Consider the following 27,598-nt stretch of genomic DNA (forward strand, 5'->3'; position numbering starts at 1 on the left):
CCCAAGAGTATATTTATTTAAGCATTTCACATGTAAAAGTAGCACCTCTTACTGATGCTTTGCATATGCAGCAAAGATTTTGCTTCTGGGGCCAAATAAATCTACGAATCGGAACGTTTTAGACAAAATGTGCAAAGAAGGAGACAATGGGGTGAAGTTGTTTAGCGACTGTAACTTGATTTATCAAGACAATCAGAGTGAAAACTTTGTGGATATTTAACACATTAAAAAGACAGGTGTAAATTATCTGCGGCAGATACAGTTCCCGTTCCTGCAACAACAATGCAGTAAAAGTGATGTAAAGTAAAAGTGCTGGAGTTTGCGTTTATTAACCAAGTTAAAATGGCCTAATAATTACACTGTTTTGAAGGCTGTCATGGCCAAATAAAAAGACACTTTACCTGTCACTCTGGCCCTGTCCCATATAATCCACAAAAGAAGCGAACATCCAGCAGCTGCCCTGTCCAACAAATCGCTCTCACATGTCTGTCCCTCATCCTTCAAATCCTGACAGCAGAACCAGGGGTCCATACAGTATATGGTACCAGACGTACCTGCTGTAGGTCATGGTCATGGTTATGTATATCAGATAAAATGCCCTTGACCTGTGGGGTGCCCCAGGGTTCAATCCTGGGACCCCTGCTGTTCAATCTCTACATGCTGCCGTTAGGCCAGTTAATACGCAGCAATAATGTGTCCTACCACAACTATGCAGATGACACTCAGATCTATGTCTCACTGGCAGCAGGTGAATATGGACCAGTGGATTCACTCTGCCACTGCATCCAACAGATCAGTGGGTGGATGTGAAACAACTTTCTTCTGCTAAACTCAGACAAGACTGAAGTCATCATCTTTGGCCACAGAAACATAGAGAAAGTGTCAGCAGTCACCTCCAGTCTCTCTCTCTAAAACCTTCAAATCAGGCTAGAAATCTAGGGGTAACAATGGACTCAGACTTGAACTTTAACAGCCACATCAAATCAGCAACATCTGCAGCTTTTTACCACCTAAAAAAACATTGCAAAAATTAAAGGTTTACTGTCAAAGCCAGACTTAGAGAGACTTATCCATGCATTTGTCTCCAGTAGGTTAGAGTACTGTAACAGCCTGCTCACTGGCCTCTCCAAACGAGCCTTAACACAGCTGCAGTACATCCAGAACACTGCTGCTCGGGTCCTGACTGGAACCAGGATGTATGAGCACATAAGTCCTGTGCTCAGGTCTCTGCACTGGCTTCCTGTAGCTCAAAGAATAGACTTTAAAGCAGCTCTGCTTGTGTATAAGTCTCTCCATGGCCTAGGTCCATGTACATCTCCGACATGTTAGTGCCATATGAACCATCTCGCAATTTGAGGACTTCAGGGACCGGCCTCCTGCTGGTGCCCAGAGTCAGGACTAAACATGGGGAATCAGCGTTTCAGTTTTATGCAGCTAAAACCTGGAACAGTCTTCCTGAAGATGTGAGACAGGCCTCGACTTTGACAATATTTAAATCCAGGCTCAAAACAGTTCTGTTCACCTGTGCATACGACTGAAAGGTTTTTATAAAGGTTTTTATTCTGCACTCTTCTCTTTTAATGGTAATTTTATGATGATTATTTGTGATTATTTATGTTTTGATTTGTGTGAATTTAATGTCTTTCTTATTCTGTAAAGCTCTTTGAATTACCTTGTGTATGAATTGTGCTATACAAATAAACTTGCCTTGCCTTGTTAACCGTGTGGTGTCGGTCCCAAATGGCCAAGCCGTGTGCATAAAGCTGAATATTACAAAAATGGGAAATTTCAGCTTGTTTTAATTGTATTCAATATCTCATAAAAAAGCTATGGACACAAACAGGCACAGCACTGAGCATATCTGGAGTTGGAAGTAGACTGTTTACAGACTGGTGTAAGTGAGTTCATGTTGTCAGGGAGCTTTCTGATGAAGGAGGCAGTCTCATATCTTTTGCTCAAGTTCAGACGTTTGACCTTGAAGGTTGTCATTTCATCAATACAGAACTTTTATTTCAGGACACACCTTTACTCAGTTGTCAAAAGGTTTTAGTTCTACCAATGTATAGTATACGTGCTGAACTGAAAGGTAACGATGACCTGTTTACATATACACGGCAGCCAAGGCAAATGATTTTCTATGTGATTTGTATAGCTTGAGATATTTGTGGTCATGGTCACAGTTTTATATATTTTTTTCCACCTTCAATAAACTCAAATCACTTTATCTCGAGCAACCACTCAGCCATTCACAAACATATCCATACACCAGTGTACACAGACACCGTCTTGCCCAAAGACACAACAACAGCATTCATCTGTGGGAGCTGGAAGCGCAGCACCACCCTGTTGGTCAATGGTTCAGACCGATTTATCAATGATTTTTGTGTTGAGAGCACTTTACCAACTGAGCTACTGTTTTACTTTTTTTTGTCTGCTCAGGGTTGTTTGTCAATTTTATTTTGTTGAAAAGCAAATAAAAGATTTTTTTTGTTTAAATAGCCGTTTAAAAGCAGCTCTTGAGGTCAAAATATGTCCGCTGTGTGCCGTCTGCATCTAAATAGAAAGCATTTTATTGTCCAGTAATCAGAAGTGCACTGTTAGCATGTTAGTTATTAACCGTCTCCACAAAACTCCGCTCTGGTCTCTGAGAGTTGTGAAAAGCACTTATAAATTCATCATGGTGAATAATTAGGATGTTCAGAATGCATAAGGTAAGTGAGGATTAACTTTGGGCCAATACAAACTGTTTAAAATGAACACTGACCCACAGGTTGGCGGTGTGATTCCAGCTCCCACAGATAAATGCTGTCTGTCGTTGTGTCCTTGGGCAAGACACTTAACCCCCCTCGCCCCCAGTGTCTGTGTGCACTGTTGTATAAATGTGTGTGTGTGAATGTGTGAGTGGTTTCTTGATGTAAAGCGCCTTGAGAGCTTTGAAGGTGGAAAAGCGCTATATAAAAATATGATTATGACCGTAAGAAAAATAGTTTTGTTTTTCATGTTTTCGAGACAGTAAAAATCTGCTCCAGCGCCTTTGATCTCTTTGAAACTGGGTGGGCTTGTTTTTGAGTTTACTTTCATGACACCTCCTACATCTAAGTCCAGGCTGACAAATAGCACGCATTTTCAAGCAGCTCACACATAACTATGCAGAAACACAATTAGCTTTTTAGCATTCCTGCTCCATCTGCTAATGTTTATGCTAATATTTTACCACCACCACGACAACACCTCCTCCTCCTGGGGCTCTGGCACACACCGGCCGAGAGCACCACGCTGCTTTTCGGTTGTGAGAGAGCCATGTTTGTATGGGGTCCTAATATGAATAATGTGTGCTCCAGTTTGTACTTCCTGAGCAGATACGTGATACCCAAAGATCATCTGTATTCATATTTACAGGTGACACATGTTTTTGGAATATTTTAAGCAAAAATATACCAGTTTAGGCTGTGTTTTGTAAATGTATCATAACTCCTGCCCTACGTGAGCGGAAACAAGCAGATCCTCCATCCTAAGCAGAGGTGGAACGCAACAAGGTAAAAGTAGTAAAGTACTGCACTTAAGAATAAACTTTCAATGTACTTAAGTAGATTTTAAAGTGGATACGTTTTAATTTTACTTCACTACTTTTGAGAACAGTATCTGTACTTTCTACTCCACTACATTTTTAAGCAGGACTGAAAAGTAAAGTATTTTTTATCATTGTTTGAGATTTGCTGAAAAGTCTGAGGGTTTATTTTAACACGTTCATAATTGGAGCAAATAAAAATATAAAAATGAAAACATGTAGAAAAAAAATGATCAGTTCAGTTGTTTCTGTTGAACAAAATTCAGCATCAATCAAAATCACTGTATTTGAAGCTTTATAAGATCTGAAAACCTGTGCGAAATAGTACATTTTTAAATGAGTGCTTTAACTTTAGTAGATTTTTTCATGTGATACTTTTACTTTTACTTGAGTGTTTTGTTTTTGTTTTGTTTTTTTGCTCTGATATCTGTACTTTAACTTAAGAAACAAAATTGACTTTTTTACTTTTTCCACCACTGATCTTAAGAACCCATCTAAAAATGTGCAGACAAATAACAAATATTCATCGGATTTAAACTGTAATTTTAAAGACTTTTTTTGTTTACTCTACTGTTACATAACAAAGCTGTATATGTGCCTTATTCAACATAAATCTTGTCCTTTATCTGTTTTTTATTGTCTTAAAAACATGACAAACAGAATTAGTTTAGTCATTTTAAACGTTTTGCAGTGGTCCAAAGTTATTCCTCATTCACCTTATGCATTGAGACCATCCTAATTACTCACCGTGATGAGTTTATAAGCACTTTTCTCAATTAGAGACGTAGAGCGTAGTTTTGCTCGAATGGTCAAGCTAACAAGAACTAGCATGCTAACTCACGCTTCCTGATTATCTGATTATCGCAGCGGACATATTTTGATCTGGAGAGCTGCTTATAAAGTAAATCTGTACTGGGACAAGATTAAACCGAGACTTGCTCAAATACATGGGGGGAAATCCTGGGCCCTGAATTATTTACAATATTATTTTTGCTCTTTGTTATTTTGTAATGTGTTATCTACGGTGATATTTCCCCTGCGAATGAATAAAGTTTGTGAAAGTGTCTATATATGTCATATTAACTCATGTCAAAGTAACTCCCTTTACTTTAGCAGAGAACAACCAAAGCCTAAGAGAATTTTTGAAACGTGGAGGTGAACGTGCCCGCAGCTTTGTTCGGCTTGTGCTGGTTCCGCCTGACTGACGCCATTAGACCGGATCTGTCGCCGGGCGGGAGCTGAGCCGAGGACCTCTTTTGGGACGGGTAAACAGAGAGGAGGGATGAAGACTGACACACTAAAGCCAAACTGTGCAACTTTCTGGAGGTGGCACATCACCTGCATTATCCATGGAAGATGAGTTGTACGCCATAGAGTGGACGATTATAGGCAAACAAACATAATTTCTATGGAGACAAGCAGGAGAAGACCATCCCTCAGGTCAAGTAAGTGTCAGGTTTGTAGTGATGCAAACCCGCTCAAATTGTTTTGTTTGTTTTTTGTTATATTTTGGCACAGAATTCTTTTAGTATCTTCTTAAAGTGGAAAAAGTGATTATGAACTTTAACTTTAACTTTAGAAAATGTTATATTACATACATGAGGCCAATAAACTTTTATATTATTCTACTAATATGAAAGTCCTGGTTGGATTTTACATAGTTTTATTATTTTATTTTGTTGCCAATCTATCCCAATTTTAAGCCACTGAGGACTTTTTACATCATTCTTGTTCATATCTGTCCTGGTACCAGCGTTTCCGATTATACAACCCCATTCTGCTGTTGGACAGGATGTGAAAGTGGAGAAACAGGTTGGTAATTAACCACAATACCATGCCAGGCCATTAGGTGCCACACTCCTCCAGAACACATGGAAACAGGACAGGCCTTATGCTCCAAACACTGATTGTGTTTCCCAGTTGTCAGGATCCAAGTGCTGTTCCAGTTCACCCAAAGCCCTCACGTCCTCCATGCTCGACTTCTCCATGTGGCTCATTTACCCAGGATGCACCTGTGAATCCTCGGCCATCTCCTTGGCCATTGCCCAGAATGCACTGCAACTTTCATTGTTCTTTACAAACTTTATTTAAGCTGTAGAATCCAGTTTATTCAAATAAAAGGCATTACACAATATAATAACATTTAGCTGTTTTAGGCACATCAGATCAGGACAACTGCAGCAAACTGAGCAAAATGTTTTTAAGATGGGACTGGGGATAAAATGTTTCAGTCTGTGCATTTATTTAACGATCAACCAAAATCACATGATCACAGAGGATTCACTCGTGTTTTATTGTTCACATGTTTAAAGACATTTGACACATAAAACACTTCTGATACTTTTCATTTGCAGAAGCGCTGATGTTTATTAAAACTCTGGGTTTTATCACGTTTGATCTGGTCACTCCCTCTGGAGCCTCTTCCACATGTGCTCCAGGCAGTATGAGCAGGACACTTGGCTCTGTTTCAGAGGAGCCGACTCCAGAGGAGTGCTACAGAGGAGTGCTACAGAGGAGTGCTACAGAGTGGTCTTTGGAGGAAGGATCTTGAGAAACACCGAGCCACTGCTTCATTTCCACATTTATGGCCCCAGCTGGTTAAATGAGCCTCAGAAGCTCCCGTCCCCATCAAGAATCATCCGAACTGATCAGTGAAGGAAAGGAGACATTATGCTTCCTTTCATAGCTTTAGCATAGGAATCTTACAAGGTTCCTAACCAGCAGCAAGAAGCTATGAGGCATCCCACAATTCACTGCAACGTTTCCAAATACTAATATACAATTAAAATCTTCACAACCTTAAGCTGAACTATAGAGCCACGTCAGTCAGTGTGATATTATGATGTGTTTAATGCAGCTTGGGGATATTTGTTTACCTTTTTTCTTTGTTTTTTTGTTTTTGTTTGTTTGTTTGTTTTCTGAAACTTTAAACCACATGACTCATTTGTATAAACTATAAACCCTGAAAAATGAGTGGAGAGCGCGACGTCGCCCTCCACCTGCAGGAGGCCTAATGAGCTTTTAATCAGTGTGCACTTTGTGGAGTGTGTGAGAGGAGGAGGCTTTAATTGAGTGACAAATTAACTAGTAATTGTTATGGCGCCACAGAGGGCTATGCAGAATGAAGGGTCCATTTGGGAAACTACATGTCAGAGTAGAATGGTTTGTGTTCTGTGTAAACCTTATGTGGTCGTATTCTGTAAAACTCTGGATAATCTTTTCAAATCTATATTAAACAATAGGAGAGTCACATTCATTGTCAAAATGGCTTATGCAATCTATAAGTATTAGTATTTTTTATTTATTTTTTATTTTTGTGTGACTCTGAGTACATTATGCTCTATATTTCATTGATTCATTTCATTAATGTATTTATTTCGAGCAGATTAATGGACACATGTATCCAGTTTTTCTTTTTTAAGATAAAAAAAAAGGAGTGTGAAGAAGAAAACGTATGATTTATTGTTACTTTAATATCAATCAGGGATGTGATGTGATATGACCTTAAACATGTCTATCTACCATTCATTTCAATGTGTTTGCTTGATTTGCTAAATGTTCAAACAGACAGATGGCAAACCCTTAACCAAAAAAGACAGTGCAGATTTAATAACTGTGACATGTGCGATTGGCCCACTTCATTTTGTCAAAACAGAACACACGGCTCTTCGTTGTTTGATGCTTACATAATGGAACTTTTTCAAATTAAAGTTGATGGCTTAGACATTTACATTTTACTGCAGCGCTTTTTTCAGAGGGATTGCAAAGCTGTTAAAATAAGCACAAACTGACAGGTTTTTACAAAAAGAAAAACATCTCAGTGTTAGAATGTGGAGCAGTGTTGTCACAAAACTGTTTCAAATATGATTTTGATACTAAGGAATAGCCTTGATGCTGATTCTGATGCCACGATGATAAAAACACTCTTTATTTAGACAATCAAGATCATTCTAAAGATATTCAGGAAAGGTTCATTTCTGTCCTGTGAATGTGACTTTTTAGTATCAACACCTGCTCAAATGAATATGTAGTTTCAGTACTATCTTTATTATCAGTTAGTATCTGATTTTTGATACGTTCAACAACCATAATGTGGAGGCCCTTCACGTAAATGTAACTGGACACTACTGACCTATGTCATGGAATATTTTTTACCATTTTCCATAACTTAGTCCTTTTACAGTACAAGAAATATAAGCTGTACTATAAGATATAGACAGCATGCAATACTGTGTACTTGAATATACTTAATTTACATTAATGAGGAGCCAAGAGACCGGACTTCACTTCCAGTTTGTTTTACTGCTGCTTATCAACGCACTTTACATTGTATTGTAAAGTTAGTTGTAGTAAGTTGTTCTTTCTCATGAGATAGTGTTTGGCTCTTAAGACCTCCTCAGATCTGATCTTCACATTGTAATGCTCTGCAAAACACTGAGGCGCTGCTCATCAAGAAACCTGGAAGGATTATGGATTTTAACAGGAATAACAGTGATCCAGCTCAGAGACCGTTTGATCAATACAAGGCAAGTACAGGTTTAGTTTTAACTCCTCTGCATCACTGAGGTCAACCACGGCTCCACAGCTGGACTCCACTTCATAATCCTGCATTTGTTTTTGCTTGTGTTTTTATCAGTTTTTGTCAGTGGTCTTCTCATCTGTGTGGAGCTGTGTCAGTGTCAAGCTGCCTTGTTTTCAATACCCAGAGCCAGGTCCATGGTGTAACTTTGAAGATACTTGTGTATGTTCTCTGTTAAAGACTGAACATCACCAGCGAGTAGACAATGAAGAATTTGCAGGGTTTGGAAAATGGACCATTGAGCTCCTGATGCTGGTGAGGCTCTGAAGGAGAGTGGGAAAATTCTCATACCACTAAGTTGCGTGCACAAGAGGTGGTGGAATGTGATGTTTGGTAATGAACCACTGAACTAGTTTACACACTAACAAAAAAGATCCCCAGCCTCTGGTATTGCTTCAGGTGTGGCACAGGACCATTTTTAACTGATGTGCATAACAGTGAATATGGATGTGTTTCTTTGAGTCTTACACCTCCTACAGCACCACTCAGGACTGATGGAACATTGTATGTTTGTACAACACAATGAATGTCATCAGTGCTATGATGCAGAAGTCATATTCACGGACACTACAGCACATGCTTCAATGCTGCTTTAAAGGCCAAAGCAAACATGATTTCACACTTCTTCCACAACATAGTGCACAAATAAAGCCAGTTGTTCAGTTTTGCCATCTCTGGCTTGATCATTACAAAAAACATTCTAAGATCATTTTCTCCGTACAGAATGCTGCTGGATGTGACCCTCTTTCTTCTGCTCCTCTTCTTTCTTCCTTGTGTGGGTGGAGTCTTCATGATACTGGCAGAGACTCACCTGTGCACAGTCTGCCTCAGCTCTTAACCTGTGTGGCAGTTTGCCCAAGCCTCAGCTCTTTTTTTGTTTGTTGTGATTAAAGCCTCCACTCTCCGCCTGCTCACCAGCTCCCCTGCTTTAAAGATCTCCTTGGAAACCTGGCCAATAAAATCCTTAATTTTGTCAGTCTCAGGAGCAGTGGGCACCACAGTGCTGCCCTCGAGGACCAATCTCCAGATCTTTAGTTAGTGTGGCTAATATAAACTTGCTTACTAGACGGTCATGTTTACTATGAAAAAGGAAGTTTTGTGATGCTAAATACTGGCTGTCCAATTGGGTAGATCAAACTGAAACCATAGATCTTCAAGTGAGATGTTCTGAAACATAAACACATGAAGCTCTAAGAGACCCACCGATCCCATCACTACAACTCCACACAGAATGTAACTCCAGTTCTATGAGGGAACGGGCCCAAGAAAATATTTTTGTGTCGAGAATGGTTCTAGAGCAGTGAAACGGGAGTATATTTGTGTGTATATTTTAGCATACAGCAGTGGGAGTGTGATATTTATGAACCTGTGCGCACAGCTCTGATCCAGCAGTACACACGGGCAGCTGATGATAAATGTGGCAGCAGAAAAAACGTCATTTGAATCAAAGAACCCAAAATGTTCATCATGTCTGAAGTGGCCTCACCCCCCCGGGGTTTACGGCAGGAGGGCAAGGAATACAGTAAAATGCTCCGTTTATCTGAAGAGGATATCATAAAGAATTACATACAAAAGTAGAAATATGTTGTCTTTGCTCATTGTAAAATGCAGAAAATATGTGCTATGTCTGAAACAAATCTTGAACGCAAAAATATCCTACATTTGTTAATTAAAATTATAATAGCTACAGGCTTACATGGCATAAGTGTGAGAAATATGGTACAGTCGAACTAGATCCAAACTCAGATGTCTAAAACTGCACAGACCAGCTCAGGTTCAGGTCAGGCAATGCATTTCATGCTGTTTGTTCGACATGTGTGTATATGGTAGGCCACCTCAGATCTACCGTAGAATTTGTGTGCTCACGTCAGAGCGCCTTGTTTTGGTCACACACCAGATATACAACCCGATTTTACCATACAGAAGTTTGTTAAATGAGGGCCATGTCTTCCTGCAGATTTTGACTCACCTCTTTTGAACAATGTCCTACCAATAAAACATGAAGCCTGTTTTTTAGCATTGAATAAATGCTAAAAATAAATAATGTTTGCACCCAGATTGTATTTCCAAGCACAGCTGTTGCTTTTTATACACGCTTTTGTTGTTTATTTTTGCACCCAAAGTGCAAAGTTTCTTAAGTAGTAATTAATGCTCCATTGAACCCCCTGCACTTAAACTGTGGGCAGTGATAAACCAGGCCACTAAACGAAAGGCCAGTGTGTTTGACTTTGGGGCAGGAGTCCAGCAGACTTCCTGAAGACTAAAGGGAAGATTCTGACAAATTGCTGTGCACTTGAGGATGACCGGTCCAGTGTGTCCGGGATGTTCTGAGCAGCTCCACTCTGCCCCCTGGATCTCTCCTGGAGCTCTCCTGGGCCCTGTGTGTATTACAGGATGACTGAAGTGGGACACACACTATTTTTGTCCCAATTTTAGCTCAAAATGTCAATGTCATTCACTGCCTTGCTTTGTGAAGACTTTAAAAACTTTTGTAGCTCCCAAGGCCTGTATCCGATTTTTACTGTCTTAATAAACAAATTAGTACATTTTAAACATTTAACATAGGTCCAAAGTTATTCCTCATTTACCATATGCATTCTGAGCATCTTAATTATTCACGGTGATGAATTTATATGCACTGCACTGTCCAAACACAGATAACTCCTCATTTTTTCAGCATTTTATTGTCCCTCATCTCTATTGGTCTGTCAAAGAGTTATAGCTGGAGACTCAACCGTTTTAAGACACTCGATGGACAAATCTAATAAATCAAACTGCTCACTCACCTGGTATTCTGCAGAAACAATCAACGTGGGACTAAAGAAGAGAATGAGGAGTGAGGAGGGGCGGGGTCTGGAGGAACAGTGGAACAGTGTGATCGGTCTAACAAGTATCCACAGTCCAAACTCCGCCCCTGCGGCCAGGTGTTTGTGATCAGAAACACCTGGCTGTAATCAGGGCAGTCCTGTGTGATGTCACCATGTACTTAAAATTGTAGGACACACTAATTTATGTTCTGTTTTTGACCAAAAAGCTGCAAATATATTTCATTTGCACCAAAATTACAATATATGCACCATATGCACAGTTTAGTAGAGGAGAAAAAAAACATTAGTGTTTAGTTCCACAGTTCTCAACAGTTCATGAGTGACTGTGGTCCTGGCAAAACCAGTACTCATCTATAGTGGCAATGTGATTTAAATATTTGTATAATGTGATGTGTAAAATGTGATTGTGTTGAATGGGCCAAACTGACTGAAATAATGTGCAATGAGTATAATGTGCAATATTTTGTATGTGCAACTATAGCAACTGTGCAACTTTTATTTTGCCCCTTTTGTGACCTCAGCCCTGGCAAAACGGATTGAAATTAACCTTTGACTATTCGGTATGTTCACATCCATATTGTATCATGTTTGTTCATTAGCACGCATTGTCCCAGTCAAATAAGTGAATAAATAAACATCCTTCTGATAACAAATTCTTCTTTTCATCAGTTCATCATTCCTGCTATAACAATGTGAAAAGTCAACAGTTCCTTTAAATATCAGGGCCCTCCACAGCAGAAGAGTGCAGGCCTGAGTGAGTCCCCGGCCCCGCACAGAGACCATTTGACCTGGATCATGGAGCACTTGGCTGGGGTCACAGTCAGAGTGATCCTTGGGGGTCCACGCTACACAGCTCATTAGTACTTGGACCTGGGCAGCTGTGCAGGGTTGTTGGTTCAATGCCATCGAGACATCGTCCTGGAGTAAACCACACGGGCAGAGGTGGGGATGGGAAAATCTGTGCTGGAAGATGAAGTGAACGTGAAATTTATGTCCTGTTGATTTATATATATATATTTTTTAAATGGTTTAGAATAACAATAAAGGAAAAATGTGTGCTGATGAAAATTTATTAAAGAAAACGACAACTCTTACATGTTACAAAAATACAAGGAGGCAAAGTAAGTGTACTTATTGTGTTGAAGCAGACTTATTGTACTTGTGTGTGCTCTATAGTTGTAATCTATGACAACTGTGGATCTTTGTGAAGGAGGTGTCCCATCAGCCAGCGCGGGGAAGCCTCGGTCCTGACACACATGCACACACACTCGTCCCGGTGTTTTCCTCACCTGCCCATTTACCATTGTCCCCTGGTTTTCCTCACGTAGCCATGGCAACAGTCAGGGGCACACACTTCATTGCTGCTCAAACATTCCTCTCGCCTCATAAACTTTCCCTCATAATTTTATTTTTTCATAGCTGTTCTTAGAGCCTATTATTAGGATATTTTTGTTTTTGGTCATATTTGTGATTTTTGTATATTAAAATGGGAAGAATCTATTTCTATTGGTAGAGAAAAGACCATTTTTCTTTGTTAACTGATTTGGGGGAGGGGCCTCGTACTATAAAAGGGGCTTTCCACCACTGTAGAGGCAGTGTGTGTTAACGGGAAGAGCTGTGTGCACCGCAGGAATCAGCTCCAGTGCGATCCATGTTTTTGTTTCTGCTACAGACTGACCCACGACAATCTGTATGGTATAATTTGCACATTTTAAACCACAATATTCATCTAAAATGACTTAATAAAAGTCCAGGTCCAGTTGAGAGCTAACCTCACTCTAAACATCATCACAACAAAGAGCTGTGAAGTTAGTCAGTCCCTCCTATGGATAGCAGCAGATCACACTAGTGCGTAGCAGATTTTTTTTTCATTTGTACCAAAATGACTATGCGACGTTGCCAAATCCCACGCATATTACCGATTAAGAAAACAAAACTGGAGAATGTTGTAAATACAGAGCAGTGGGCGTACGCCAGTGGCAGTGAACATGGATTGGCAAAATGGTGTCTTTAAAAATAAGAGATTAAAGATGCTCAAACAAGCACAAATCAGTATAGCTGCAAGAGGGTAAATGAGATGGAAACAACTATAACAATAAGTTAATTTTACTGTATTGGTCTGCTTTAACTATTGCTTAATAATTGTGTAATGTGACTTCGATAAGTTGCTTGTAAATGTAGTCGTGCTGCAGACTCACTCAGTTGGAGCCGTTCATGTTTATCATGTGAAAAGGGGCAGATATTACAGGTTTATTCTTCTCCTTCACGCTGATTTATGTAACTCATTATTATTTTATATCCATATTAAATGAATGAAACAAAAGATATAATTAAAAAGAAATGAGAGAGCTGCTGCAGGTCTGCACTCACTCGGGTCTGCTCTTTCTGCTCTGATTCTCTTTCCAGATGAATGCTTGGGAAGTGTTTGGCAGTGGAAGCTGGTTTTTAATTGCCCTCGCTCCTCAGTTGTTGCACAGTCTCTGAACATAAGGTGAAGTTATGGTTGCACATATGCTGGAGCGTCCATTATTGCTGCTGAATTACATCTTGATGTTTATTCATAAAATCTGGTCAGAAGGATCAGTGGAGAGTCTATAAATGTTGTTAAATCATTTACTGCAAATGTTTTTCAAGGCAACTTTATGTTTTTGTCTGTGATGTGTCAGCAGAACAATGTTTCATATACACTTGCTACATCTTCTGTTGCCTGGGATCCAGAACACACACTTCTTCAATACTTCAATACAAATATGTGAGTCTGGTGAGCGGTGAATCTCAGTTCAGATGGCCGTGAGTGTTAGATGGATTAGCCAGTCAGGGACATGTATGGTCTGTCTGTATCAAAACAAATATGGCTGCTTACAAAGGGAAAAGAAAGTGGGAAAATATCACAGAAGACTGAAAAACTTAACATTTTTTGCAAAATCAATGAGCAAGGCAACTCTGTTAATCTGAGGTGAGAGAAATTAGATTTTATTATAAATAATGTGTGACAAACGGTCCTTCGCTTCACATGCATCACTGACATAAAAGGTTTATTTTGGAGTCTGCTTGAGGCATCTCTTGTTTTTTCAAGCCTGTGCAACATTGGCACAAGGCTCAAGGCAAAGTGATGGGACTCTTCCAGTTCATTCACTGCCACATGGGGGCGCTGTAGCTTCTGCGACTATGCCAGGAGCCTGTCCCAGTGTCACCCTGGCGAGTGGGCCGTCCTCTAGTTGACGGTGTGGCTGTAGTTGAGGTAGTTGCTCTTGGAGTCACAGTTCTCCCTGCTGTAGCTGTTCTTTCTCTGAGATTACGTGGCTGGGAGTCTTTTCATGTGTAGTGGTCTAGGGCACAGAAGGGGCAGGAGATGGCGTTGACCCCTTTGTCTCCCCCATTCTCTGTCCTCAGTGTGGTGCCACATCCATGTTGCTTCTAGAGCTGCACAAAAAGTACAAGTAGAAAAGACATTACACTAACAATGCAGTACAATTTGCTCTATTGTAAATGAAACTTTCTTGGCTGGATGTACACGACCAGTCAGAAGTTTCGACACGCCCTCTCATTCAATGCTTTTATGTTACTACTTTCTACATTTTAGATACATACAGAAGACATCAACTACATGAAACAGAAGTAGAATTATGCAGCAAAAGAGAAAAGTAAAATTTTTAACTTTTAATTCAAATTTAGTATTGTGGTTCCTCGCTATATCGTGGTTCATCATTCGTGGTCTTGCTGTTTCGCAGATTTTTCCAGTGCAATTCTGCGTGCTTTTTTACAGTGTATAAACGCACATTGTGTTCTGTCCCGACCGGCCAAAGGACTGCAGACCACCATCAATTGATCTCCTACATGCCGTGTCTGCTGCACAGCATAGAATGCGTTAAAACCACAAAATGTACATAAATGTTCGATCAACACTACACTGGAGCAGTGCCAGGACGAAGAGACATGATCAGAGGAACTGTGAAATACACGTGAGTCACTATTAATTAATTAACCAAGAGAAAAATGTGAGAAAATAATAATGCCTGTCGGAAGAAAGTGTATAAAGTGTGTGGTGAGGGGTTTTACAGCCTCTTCTGTTTTAGGTATCCTTATAAAACATGAAGAATTGTGTGACTCTCAACTTTCAGAATGAACTTTCCGTTACCCATGACAGAAAACTTGGAACAAAGATGGAGTAGGCTGTAGGCTAGCACTTTCATCGGGTGACAGGAAACTTTTGCAGAGGTTTCAGAATGAATTCTTGTAACCGAGAGGGGTAAGGCTCCCACTAAAACACTCAGACAGGCCGGCTAAAACAAATGAACAAAGCTTACCTGGCATCCAGAGCACACACTTCTTCAATACTTTACAAAGATGTGAGTCTGGTCACCGGTGAATCTCCATGTTTTCAGATAGGTGTGATTGACAGGTGGATCAGGCAATCAGAGAAAAGTATCACAAGTCAAGGTTGACCATGGATCAGCTGATTTTTAAAAGTCTTAGAAACAAAGTTATAGGGCAGCTGAGAAGGGCAAAAGCTGACTTTTTCTTAGAAATAATAAAGCAGGCTAAAGGCAACAGCAAAATGCTATGGAAGTGTATCAGTAAACTTTCGGGGAAAGAGCGGACTGGAAATGCACCTATTGAACTTAATATAAACTCATACAACAGCCGAGCACTCTTACCTGAAGGACAAGAAACTATAAAGGACAATCTCACTGTAGCAAACATGTTCAATGACTATTTTATCACTTCCATATCAGAACTGTGTAACCCATCGAACACAGAGCAACCTGCGATATCACTTGCTGGCTCTGTCGGAACTGTGGCATGTGGCCACAGAGGAGGACCACTTTCCACTCAGGTGGACGTTATGGATTTTCGTGGTGTGAGTGAAGACAAAGTCATTAACATAATTTCATCACTTTCAAACTCCAGAGGAAAAGACTCTTGGGGACTTGACACGCTTTTCTTAAAGAAGCATAAGACTATTTTGGCAGCACCAATTATGCACATAATTAATCAGTCGTTGAATGTGTGTTTCCAGACTCCTTTAAAACAGCTATTGTGACACTTATTTTTAAATCAGGAAATCATATGGATATCAAGAACTATAGACCTATTAGTGTGCTTCCTGTGGTCTCCAAAGTCATAGAAAAAATTGTCGCGGAACAACTTATTGACCACCTGGACTACAGAAATATGTTGCATCCAATGCAATTTGGTTTCCAGTCAAAACACTCCACGGATACAGCATGTTGCTATTTGCTTGAGGTGATCAAGTCTAGTCTGGACAAGGGAGGGGTGGTTGGGGCTATTTTTTTGGATCCCCGTAAGGCTTTTTTGTTAACCATTCAGTGCTGTTGACAAAAATGCAAAATTTCAAACTCTCAAGAAACACTGTCAGTTGGTTTCAGTCGTATTTGGCAGATCGTCACCAGTGTGTAAGGATAAATGACAAAACATCTCCATTTACTACTTGCTTAGCAGGCGTGCCCCAAGGGTCATTTCTGGGGCCGTTGCTCTTCAGCTTGTACATCAACAACCTACCTTCTATTTGTGACGATGTAGATATCGTGATGTACGCTGACGACACAGTATTCCTTACACACGGTCCCGACGCAAATTCTGCCGCAGCCAAGCTATCTGTGGCAATGGTAAAAGCAATAGAGTGGTTCAACAAATCTTTCCTTACTTTGAATACTGACAAAACTGTTACAATGTACTTCTCAAACAAAGTCAAAGTGTATGTCCAAATATTTATGTGAATAGTTGCATGATTAAAAATGTCGAGGAAGTTAAATACTTGGGAATCATATTAGACCCTACCCTTAATTTAAAAAAAACATATTAAAAAGGTTTGTAATGACTTGAAATTCAACATCGCTAACTTCCAACACATTAGAAGCTCATTATCATTAGAAGCAGCAAAATCTTATCTCAATGCTATATATATCTCACATTTTGTATTGTATTTCCTCATGGTCTCAAGCCAAAATAACAGTACTAAATCCTCTTAGATCATTGCATAATCAGGCGTTGAAAATCCTCGATAAAAAGCCCAGACGTTACCATCATTGCTACATATTGGACAAATTTAAAATATTAAGCTTTGACAACTTGATCAGGTTCTCTGATATTCGCCTGGTACATAAAATCTTGCATGACGCAGTCCCACCCCCACTAAAGACCTATGTACAGCCTTGCCCTCAACTAACAAGCGTATGTGTTAAGGTCCGTGTCTAGGGGGTGACTGCAATGTTCCTACAAGAAAGTCCGTTTTCTCTCAATCTGCCTTCTCTTTTAAAGCCATCAAGGAATGGAACGGGCTTCCAGAAAATCTTAAGAACATAGCAGATTATCACAGCTTTTCAGGGGCTGTCAAAAACTGGCTTCTTGACCATCAGTCCTGCCCACACTAACTATACCAGACGGGTATTTGGCCATCAGATGTTACCCTCGTGGGTACCATCTGATGGCCACTAGATTACCAAATCATGAATGTTATTGTACTTAGTGTCATATTACTGTCTTGTTTATATTTATAATACTAATAAAGTACAGAGCTATCAAATGCTGCCCTCGTGGGTATCATCTGATAGCGACTATACTGTATTTATTCTGATATCTGTTGCATGTCTCGCACTTTAATAACTTGTAGTTTGCACTATGTATTGAAAATTTTGCACACTTGTATATTGTCTTTTGTATTGCACTTTTTATATGTATTTTGTTTTTTTAAGGACTACAGGTGGGAATTAGCATTTTGCTAAATCTGGTGCAGCCATCTTTTTAATGTATCTGCACACTGTCCTTAAGTAAAAACCAAACAAAAAAAAAAAACATGGTCCTTCCGTATCTGAAAAACTAAAGGAAAAGGAAATAACAAAGCTCCTTCTTTTCACATGTGACACTGAACAAAACTAATCGGATATCACGATTCCTGATTTGGTCAGACGTGAGATGCAGCAGAGGGCAGGGCATAATGACAACAATCTGTATAAAAGTGCAGAGAGATTCAGTCTGGATTTGCAGGAAGAGTGGAAAAATATATCTGTTTTATTTTAATTTAACAATAATCAAAAGAAGGTAAATACACAAACCCTAAAACAATGTGTGGAACCAAAAATAACTAATCTCAAAATCTCAACAAAATCTCAACAAATCAAAAATGAGTATTAACTGTAAATCAATCATTAGTAAATAAAAAAATAAAAAATAACCTAAATCAAACCTAAACCTCACATACAGTGTATTAGAAGATAAAGCACTGGGGACAAGGGTTGATAAGTAAAGGTGCTAAGAGTGCTAGGCTGGTACAAAGTGTTAATATTGCTGAGCACTAGGGGCTCTGGACAAACTCTGGCCTTCACCTGGCTCTTTATCCTCTTCAATTCAGACAGTGAAATCAGTATTTATTTACACCAGATAAAAGACAATAGGCTAAAACCTAAAACCTACTACTGCACTACCACTAGCTAACACAACAGCCCCAAACTAAGTGACGAGCTGGCACGCACACCTTTTTAGAGTTTGTAATCAGTGGCACCAGCTCTGACAACACCTGTGTGGTGCATTCACTGACACACACCAGTAAGGTGATGGAGGTGAAAGTAAATATAAATACAATGGGTGAACAGTTGCTCCAGCAGTTGTGGCACAGTTCCACAGAGCTGATGTGGAATCGACCCATGAGACAGCCTTGGCCTTGGCCCTAATCCAGGCCTCGGTCTGAGCTCAGACTATGACTCTGAGCTGGAGTAGTACTCTGGTTGTGTAGCTCTGATTTGGAGCTGGTATCAGCTAATAGTTTATTTTTCTACACATTTAAGATCTTTAGACATGGACTGACTGTCCCTGTGTTTTTAACTGTCACAGGTGAACCTCACAAACTCCCACTCGTACTGTTCAGGTCTTATTTCTCTGTTACACGTTTGTTTAGTTACAGTAAACTTCACCATGTTGGATTGGACTGTTTTATACAAAATATAAAAAATCAATATACTGATATGAAGTGAACCCAATAAGAAAAATCAAGCTGAGCTAATGACATTTAGTAATATCTGATAAAATGTTTATGTATAAAACCTAAGTCATTATAACAACACAACTGTTTAGCCATTTTTTTCTGTTATTTCCTTCCTGTGTACATAGAAGGCTTCCACATGTTCTTGAAGCTTGGACACTGCTTCCACACAGAAACAATGCAACAATGCTCACACACAAAGGGCCATAAATAAATAACAGAGGGTATGTCTTTATCTTGTTTGTTTGAGTGAGCACAGCAGGAGCCCCTTAGCTGCTCCGTGATCCATGCATCTGTGGTGGGGGGCCAAACTGTGTGGGCTCAGCTCAAACAGCCTCCAAGATGTGACGACCAGGCAGCTCAAGACCAGCCAGCGCATCCCACACACAGACATGGGGCGCTTCAGAGCCACGTCCAGAGAGATAAAAGACAGACAAAGAACCAGAGAGGAGCTGCTGGACCATGAGCCAAAGCATCATGGGACATGGGTTAGCTGGAGGAATGGAACTGTTTAAGAACATACTACGCAAAATTGACTTTTTGAGCTTTATGATGTATTATTAAAAACATACCTGGAGATGTCTTATATTTACTTTTGTTTCATTAATTCAGTTTATCATCTTTCTCAGAGCCTCAGAAATCTTTCCATTTCAATTTTCCCCAGATTATTACATCAGAGTGCACAATTTTAAATCCATAAATGATCAAATTGTAGCCAAAACGTCTTGTCAAAGTCTGATCTTATCAGATCTCAGAAGCTAAACCTGGTTAGTACTCGGATGGGAAACCCATTTGGACATTGTTACAGATAAAAATCTATTTTTTATATGGAAACTCAGCCCCTTTAACCTAAGAGGAGGAGAGCGAGGGGGGGGGGACCTGCTTCAAGCCACACGTCTGGGAAACACATAGCCCGATTAAAGGGGATCTGTGCAAAGCCTCCTCTGTGTGGTACAAGAGAGCAGGAGAGGTCAGATCCAATCTCCTGTAATCTCCTGAGGGCCCCAGGAGACGTTAGGGGCCAAAGTGGAGACCTTAAACTGCTCACATTCTGTCCAAACTACTGTAATGATCAATGCTGCAGTGTGTGTGTGTGTGTGTGTGTGGGTATTGGGGAAGCTTTTATCTAGTATCCAGCCCCACTGTATAGAATAACATTTTAACCTAAAATTATTTCATTTTGGATGTTTTTATTGCACTGAAAAACATGTGCTCCTTACTGTGAGTGGGCTTGCATCTCCACAAACCTGACTCTTATTTGGCCTGGAGAAGGGCCCCTTTCTGCTTGTTTCCTTGGAAAACATGTACTCTTGACTGCAAACTCCTCCATCTCCATAGAGAATGTTACAATGTGCAGTTTTAACTTTATATTTCCATGGGGACATGTTTTGAACACAAATATATAAGATACAAAGACATCACAAATAAAAGAGTACAGTACAAAGTGATTTTTTACACTGCAGCCAACATGAATCAAATACAAACAATATAAACAATGAATGAGTTTAAAGGCATTTTCAAAGCAAGTTCAAAGTTAAAACAACTCAATAGAGACACAAACATTCGAGTATTTAGCTTTAAGTTATTTTGTTCGCTCAAGTCATTTTAGTCGAGAGAGTAGGGACCATGTGGCTTTTACAACTTTCATGTCTGCTCATAACTATTTCACCCAACTCTTTGGAGTGTCCCCAGAAAAATCATAAAAATTCATAAAAATGCCCTTTATTCCCCACGCTTTTTAATCTGCTCGCACCAAACTTAAAGCAAAGTGACTAGTAATCAGCAGACCTTCTGTCGCTTTAACAGTGACTGCTTTTTGTCTGTTTGACGATGTGACACTGCAGGACATGTCCCCGTGTCTGTGTGAAACCGTCTGAGCTCATGGTTTCTCCACAGTGTTACGCCTCACACTGATCGCGGGGCTTCTGCTGCCAAAATAATCTGTTGACTCATCCATAATTTAAAGAGACACATTATGCAAAACCCCATCCACACTTCCTGAGAGTACTATTTCACTATTTCATTGATTCATGTTTAATCCTGGAGTTTCTTGCATTTGAGGCTTGAGTGCTCAGGGGATTTCTTCTACCCCCTATCCCCGCCCACAGCTCTGTACTGACTTATGATTTTTTCAGAAATGAGACAACATTTTCCAAAATATTAACACCGTAAATGAGAATTTGCTGCTGGCTGCTTTGAATACCACTATGAAAAGGTGCGGCTGGCATCAGAGAATCACTTCAACAGGAAGTCAGTGGACCGGTTTTCATTTTTAAGCAGTTTTAATTCACTCACTGAGCTACAGAGGCATCAAATTTTGATTTACGGACACAATAGCGAGATAAAAACACCTGGATTATGTAAAGCGGGTTAATATGAACATTTTAAGACCAAAACGACGAGCCTGACAGCAGCAGTTATGGAGAGAGGAACCACAGTTTTCTAATGTAAAGTGAATCGGAGTCAGAGTCGATGGAAGCAGAAGCGAGCGGGTTAGCTATGTCCTTTTATATATACAGTCTATGATCTGGAAACACAGTTAGAATTTAAAATTAAAATCCAACATACTGTATGGTTCCTTTTAATACCAGCTAGTTTTACTGTATCAGAGATTACCATTTCAAAGATCTTCTGAAGCCGCACCACAGGCACAATCGCACAAACAACACACCACCTGCGCATCTCCTCTGCTCCCACTTAACACCATCCTTCATCATTAGTCCTCGCCATTATTCCCGTAGTCCACTGCTCATCCCATTCCCCCCCTACCCTGTATTCCTCCCTCTCCTCCGCACGCCATCACTCTCATTTCCATGCCAGCTCTGCTCTGAAGTGTCCTTGCGACCGGAGCTCTGGAACCCCCCAAATCTGTTACCGTGGAGACTGGAATCCGTCCCAAAATAATCGGCGTGACCGGTGTCCAGAGAAGTGGAGAGAGTAAGAGGGTGAAGTGTGTGACTGGGCAGAGAGGTGAGGCTGCATATTGACTAGGTCCAAATGGAGAAGCAGATGGATTATCAACACCACCACAGCAGCGTCGGATTAGTCATTTTTAAAGAAGACGTTTTGTGTGTCTGTCTGAAATATAGTTATAATCTCTGACACCTGTGGATTAATATGTTATAAAATCATCTACAGGATTTTTTCACATATATTTGAGCAAATTGTATCTTGCCCCAGTACAGATATTTTGATATGTTTTTTTAAATTATTATTTAATAAGCAGCTTTTGAGCTCTTGAAATACATCCTCTACGTATTGTCTTTATTGTCAGAAAATCAGGAAGCGTATGTTAGCATGCTAGCTTTACCGTCATGGCAAAGGCAAGGCAAGTCTATTTGTATAGCACAAGTTTGGAGCCTGGATTTAAACATTGTCAAAGTAGAGACCTGTCTCATGTCTTCAGGGAGATTGTTTCAGGTTTTTGGTTGTGAAAAGTGCTTATAAACTCATCGCTGTGAGTAATTAGGATGTCCTGAATGCATAAGGGAAGTGAGGAATGACTTTGGACCACTGCAAACTGTTTAAAATGAAGTCCGTGTAATCCCTCAGGCTTCATTTTGTCCCTCCAGGTTTGAGCCATAGTAAAAGTCAAATTCAATTCTGTCAACTGCTCATTTTACACATCCAAGCCGCTTCTTCAACTGACGAAGCGGCTTGGATGTTTAAAATGAACTACTTCTGTTTTTCACGTTTTTTTTTAGACTGTAGCACAAGTCCATTACCTTCTGAGTTGCCAAATCCTACATGTATCACTGATTAAACGTGCCGTACCTGATTTTTTACTTAAAAACATGACAAACAACTAGTTCATTTTAAACAGTTTGCATTTGTCCAAAGTTATTCCTCACTTACCTTATGCATTCAGAACATCCTAATTACTCACCAGGATGAGTTTATAAGCACTTTTCACAACTTCCAGAGACCAGAGCGGAGTGTTTTTTGTCAAAGCTAACAACAACTAGCATGCTAACAGTGCGCATCCTCATAATTAGACAATAAAACACTTAATTTAACCAAATTTAACGTTATTCTAATTAGTTATTTCAATATTCTGACCTTAAGAGCTGCTTGTACAACATATCTGTAATGGGGAAAGGCACATTTTCGCGAAAGTACATGGGGAAAAATTGGATATAGAGCCTTAAGAAAACTAAATCTGAGGAGTGAGGACTGAGCAGAGGGCGGTGAAAATGGAGGTAGACTGGTCTTGAACACAGGAGAATACAGATTACTCAAACACGCATGAATCGGTTTAAATACGACTTCAAAAGGTACATGAGAAGCGGAACTGTTCCAACATTAAAAGAAGTGGTTTTGCAGAATAGTTCCGCTTTAAAACGTCTTTTGGCCCAAGTCCCTGTCCCGCTGCCAGGTTGTCTCAGCTGGGCGTTTTTGAACAAGAAAGTCCCACTGTTTATGCTAATCTGCTCCAAATGTTACCCAAAAATGAAACAGATACTCGGATGGAGCGTCTTTAAGCGGCTGAGCGGGACTAGGAGCGCAGAGGTGACTTCTGAAGGCGCGTGTGTGGAAATGGGTTTGGTGAAAGGGTGAGGGACTTGGCACACGTAGCGGTCGGGATTTTGTCGGGATTTACGCGCAACTGAAAGGCTCTCCATGTCTGAATATCTGAAGGGTATAAAAAGCAAAGTGAGAATAACCTTGAAGTTGACACATTTTTAAATCACAGGTTGAACTGTTTAAAGATGAGGTGTTTTACTTTTATGGGGTATTAACTGTTAACACATATTTAGATCACAATGTTACCTTTAATTGTTTTGAAAATGCTAAATTCACCCAAAACATATTGTATTAACATGTTTATCACACCAGCATCCCACCTATGAAACTACTGCACATTGTATCAGGTTTGTTAAGTTGCTGTGTACAGTTTTGTATCATGTTTTTGTATATTTTCAGCCCCACCTGTACACGCCCCACTGTGATGTTCTTAATCGGTGATACTCGTAGGATTTGACAGTGTTGCATAGTCATTTTGATATAAATGAAAAAAACTAAATAAAAATCCACTGTTTACTAGTGTGATGTGCAGCTGTCCATCGGAGGGCGCTTTGTTGTGTCGATGTTTACGATGACGTCAGTTCCCATTGGGGGGTCATTTCAGATGAATATTGTGATTTAAAATTTGCAGTTTATAATGTAATGATCCACAGGTGTCGTGGATTATAACTATAGGGTAGACACAATGTTTATTTGAAGGGCCTATATCACACATTTTTTTATGTTATAATGTTGTTTCCTCATCACAAACAGACCTGGAGTTGTGTTTTGTTTCACTCACACAAACCCACAAACCTCAACCTTATCTCAAACAGAAAGCAATCAAAATGCTCTGTTCCACCTTGTGATGTCATGCGGTGATACAGGAAGTGCTCTGCTGTGTTTTAAAACTCCATACATCTTAGAATCACTTGGATTATTTCAGCCCTGGAATTGCCAATCTCTACTGAACTAAAGGTAAAGGTACATTTATAAACCAGGATTACTCCAACATGTGTGAATGAAACTCAGAGTACATTTTTGAGAAAATAGCAGTATTCTAACATGACTTAAAGCTCACCAGAGTCTATAATATAGAACCTTTAAAATCTCTGCATGCTGGTGGTGTATGCTGGTACGACTGGTATCAAATACTGTAGCCCTACTGTCTTTTTATCTATATATAAGTCATTCTGAAATGCTGGGTAACACGGACCTGCATGGAGTAAAGAGTGATGTTTGTGTGTGACTCTAGGCACAGTGTGAGACCTGACAGAGAGTTGTACTGACACGTGTACAAGAGTTACCTGTGGAGAGGGAACGCAGGTCAAAAGTTCAGCCTGCAGGTGGTGCCTTTTATGTCAATTCTACATTGTAAACAGAGAGAAAAGTCTAATACGGTTCAATTTTAACATACCTAATAAAATACTGTACATGACTGTCTTAAAAACATGAAAAACAGAACTATTTCATTTTAAACAGTTTGCTGAGGTCCAAATTGATTCCTCATTTACCTTATGCATTAAGAGCATCCTAGTTATTCACCATGATGAGTTTATAAGCACTTTTCACAACTTTCAGAGACTACAACACTTCCATGCTAACACACACTGCCTGTTTAAAAATGATTGTTTTCAACTGCCCTTTAGCTCTGTATGGCTAAGAATTAATTTAAAGCCACAGTATGTAACTTTTTGGAAGACAAACGTGTTGGGTTTTTGTTTTTTTTTGGGGGTTTTTTTTTGTTTGTTTTTTTTTTTTTTTGGGGGGGGGGGGGGGTCTCTCATTTTGGATATTTGGAAGTTCTGAAAAACATAGAAAACATGTGTCCATACTCAGAGTGGGCTTGCCTCTCCACAAACCTTCTGCTTGTTTCCATGGAAGTCTTGCTGTTATCTCCATGGAGAATGTTCAGATTTTTTAACTTTCTATTTCCATGGAATCATGAGGTCATGTGGTATCCCCAGAAAGTTACATATTGTAGCTTTAAAAAAATAACATTCTCGATCTAAATCAGCTGCTTATTCAGCCATCTTAGGTAAAAAAAAAACAACAAAAAAGTTTGTCAGGAAGTGCTCGTTAGCATGTTATAAGCATTGCCACGATGACATGATGTTTCTGACAGTTGTGAAAAGCTCTTATAAACTTGGTGAATAATTAGGATGGTCAGAATGCATAAGGTAAATGAGGAATAACATTCACCACTGCAAATCTTTTAAATAAACTAGTTCTGTTTTTCACGTTTAGACTAAAGACTAAATACAAAAGAATAATTTTAAGAAATCATGGAAAAGGTAAATCTCGAAACAACAAAATCCAACATAAACTTAAAAACAAGAAGAAAAAGACTTGACCGGACATCACAAACTTCATAGGATAATCATGTGTTTAAAAATAAAGCTCAGTCCATGTTTCCTTGTCCTGACAGCTGTAGATACATATGCTTCTCCTTGGCTTCATAAGTAACTATCTCACAGACCAGACTTTCAGAGTACTGTGTTCTTCTGCAGCCTGAACACTCTCCACCAAGCACTCTCAAACATGCTCCACAATGTTTGGCCCTGGCAGAAGTCGAAAGAAAGTTTTTGAAGAAAATATAATACCCTTTCAATAATGGAGTCTGGGGAAACGTCATATTTCAAGGGCTACTGTGGGCCGTAACTCATGCCAGAACAAGAGCAAAACAGCAGCAGTCTCAAACATAGGCTGTATATATAAATGGACATAGCTAGGCGCCACGTTCAAAGCATAGCCGCCACGTTCAAAACAGGAAGTGGGCATGGGCGCTCCTAGCTCCATTTCACTTAATATTGAGAGATTATGGCCCCTCTCTCTGTAACTGCTGCTGCTGTCAGAGTCATCATTTTGGTCTTAAAATGTTCATATTAACCCACTCTACAGTTACATTAACAAAAATACACAAAATATAGCATCATTACAATATGATAATAGCAATGAATTTGAAATGTATGTTTTTTGTTTAATTATTATTATTTAGAGATTGGCTCACATGAATTCTAAAAAAGTTACATTTACAAACATAATTGGTACTCTAAATTCTCTGTGTTACAATAAAACCTAAAAATCATATGGTGTTATTGCAGGAGATTATCTATGAGTTTAAAGGCCCTATATTACAAAAAAAAAAAAAAAAAAAAAAAAAAAAAAAAAAGACCCTTGTGAGCTTTATGTCATGTTATAATGTTCTTAGCACATCAAAAACATACCTGGGGTTGTGTTTTGTTTCATTCACACATGTTTGAGTAACACTTTATTATTAGTCTGTACATCTCCAAAAGCTCAAAATGCTCTGTTCCACACTGTGATGTCATGACGTGGTGGTTTTCAAGTTAGCTGCTACCTTTTACCTTTTGTTTAGTAGAGATGATCAGTTTCAGAGTTTAAAAACACAGTGGAGCACTTCCTGTATTACCACATGACATCACAAGGTGGAACAGAGTGTTTTCAGTTTGAGAGAAGAACTCAGTCTAAATTTGCAGTTTGTGTGTTAAACATGTGTGAATAAAACAAAACACAACTCCAGGTCTGTTTGTTCTCGTGTGCCTCCATGTCTTACTACAATTTGAGGTGATCACATATCACATTCACAATGGGCAATGTGGCTGAAGCGTCTTGCTTAGAGACACAACAACAGTATGTACTGGTTTGACCGGGAGTTGAACTGTTGAACTTTGGGTTGTTGGGCGAGCTCTTGATTCTGACTTGGTTTGGTGGACAGTACCTGGGCTAAATATTTCTCAGAGTTTTATATCAGTTAAGCAGCTGCTTTGGGAAAAAAAAGTTGAGAGGGAAAGTACAAAAATGCAGGAAGTAGTGTTAAGTTGTCATCAAAGTTGAAAAGTCCATCCAAAATCTAAAGATAATTTAGAGGGGAGGTATTTTTTTGACAGTTCAAACATTAACTTAACAAAATAAAGGTGTTATCTTCTCTTTTTATTAATCTAATCATAACTATTGTGTAGTTTTGATAAGTTCACATTAGGTTTGTAAAAGGTATCAAAAATCAGATACTAATGGAGCGACAGTGACTCAGTTGGTAGAGCGTTCGTCCACTGATCTAAAGTTTGGCTTTGAGTCACTTGATGGTGGAAAAAATGTGA

The sequence above is a fragment of the Periophthalmus magnuspinnatus genome, chromosome 15 (assembly GCF_009829125.3).
Source record: "Periophthalmus magnuspinnatus isolate fPerMag1 chromosome 15, fPerMag1.2.pri, whole genome shotgun sequence".
Taxonomy (NCBI): Eukaryota; Metazoa; Chordata; class Actinopteri; order Gobiiformes; family Gobiidae; genus Periophthalmus; species Periophthalmus magnuspinnatus.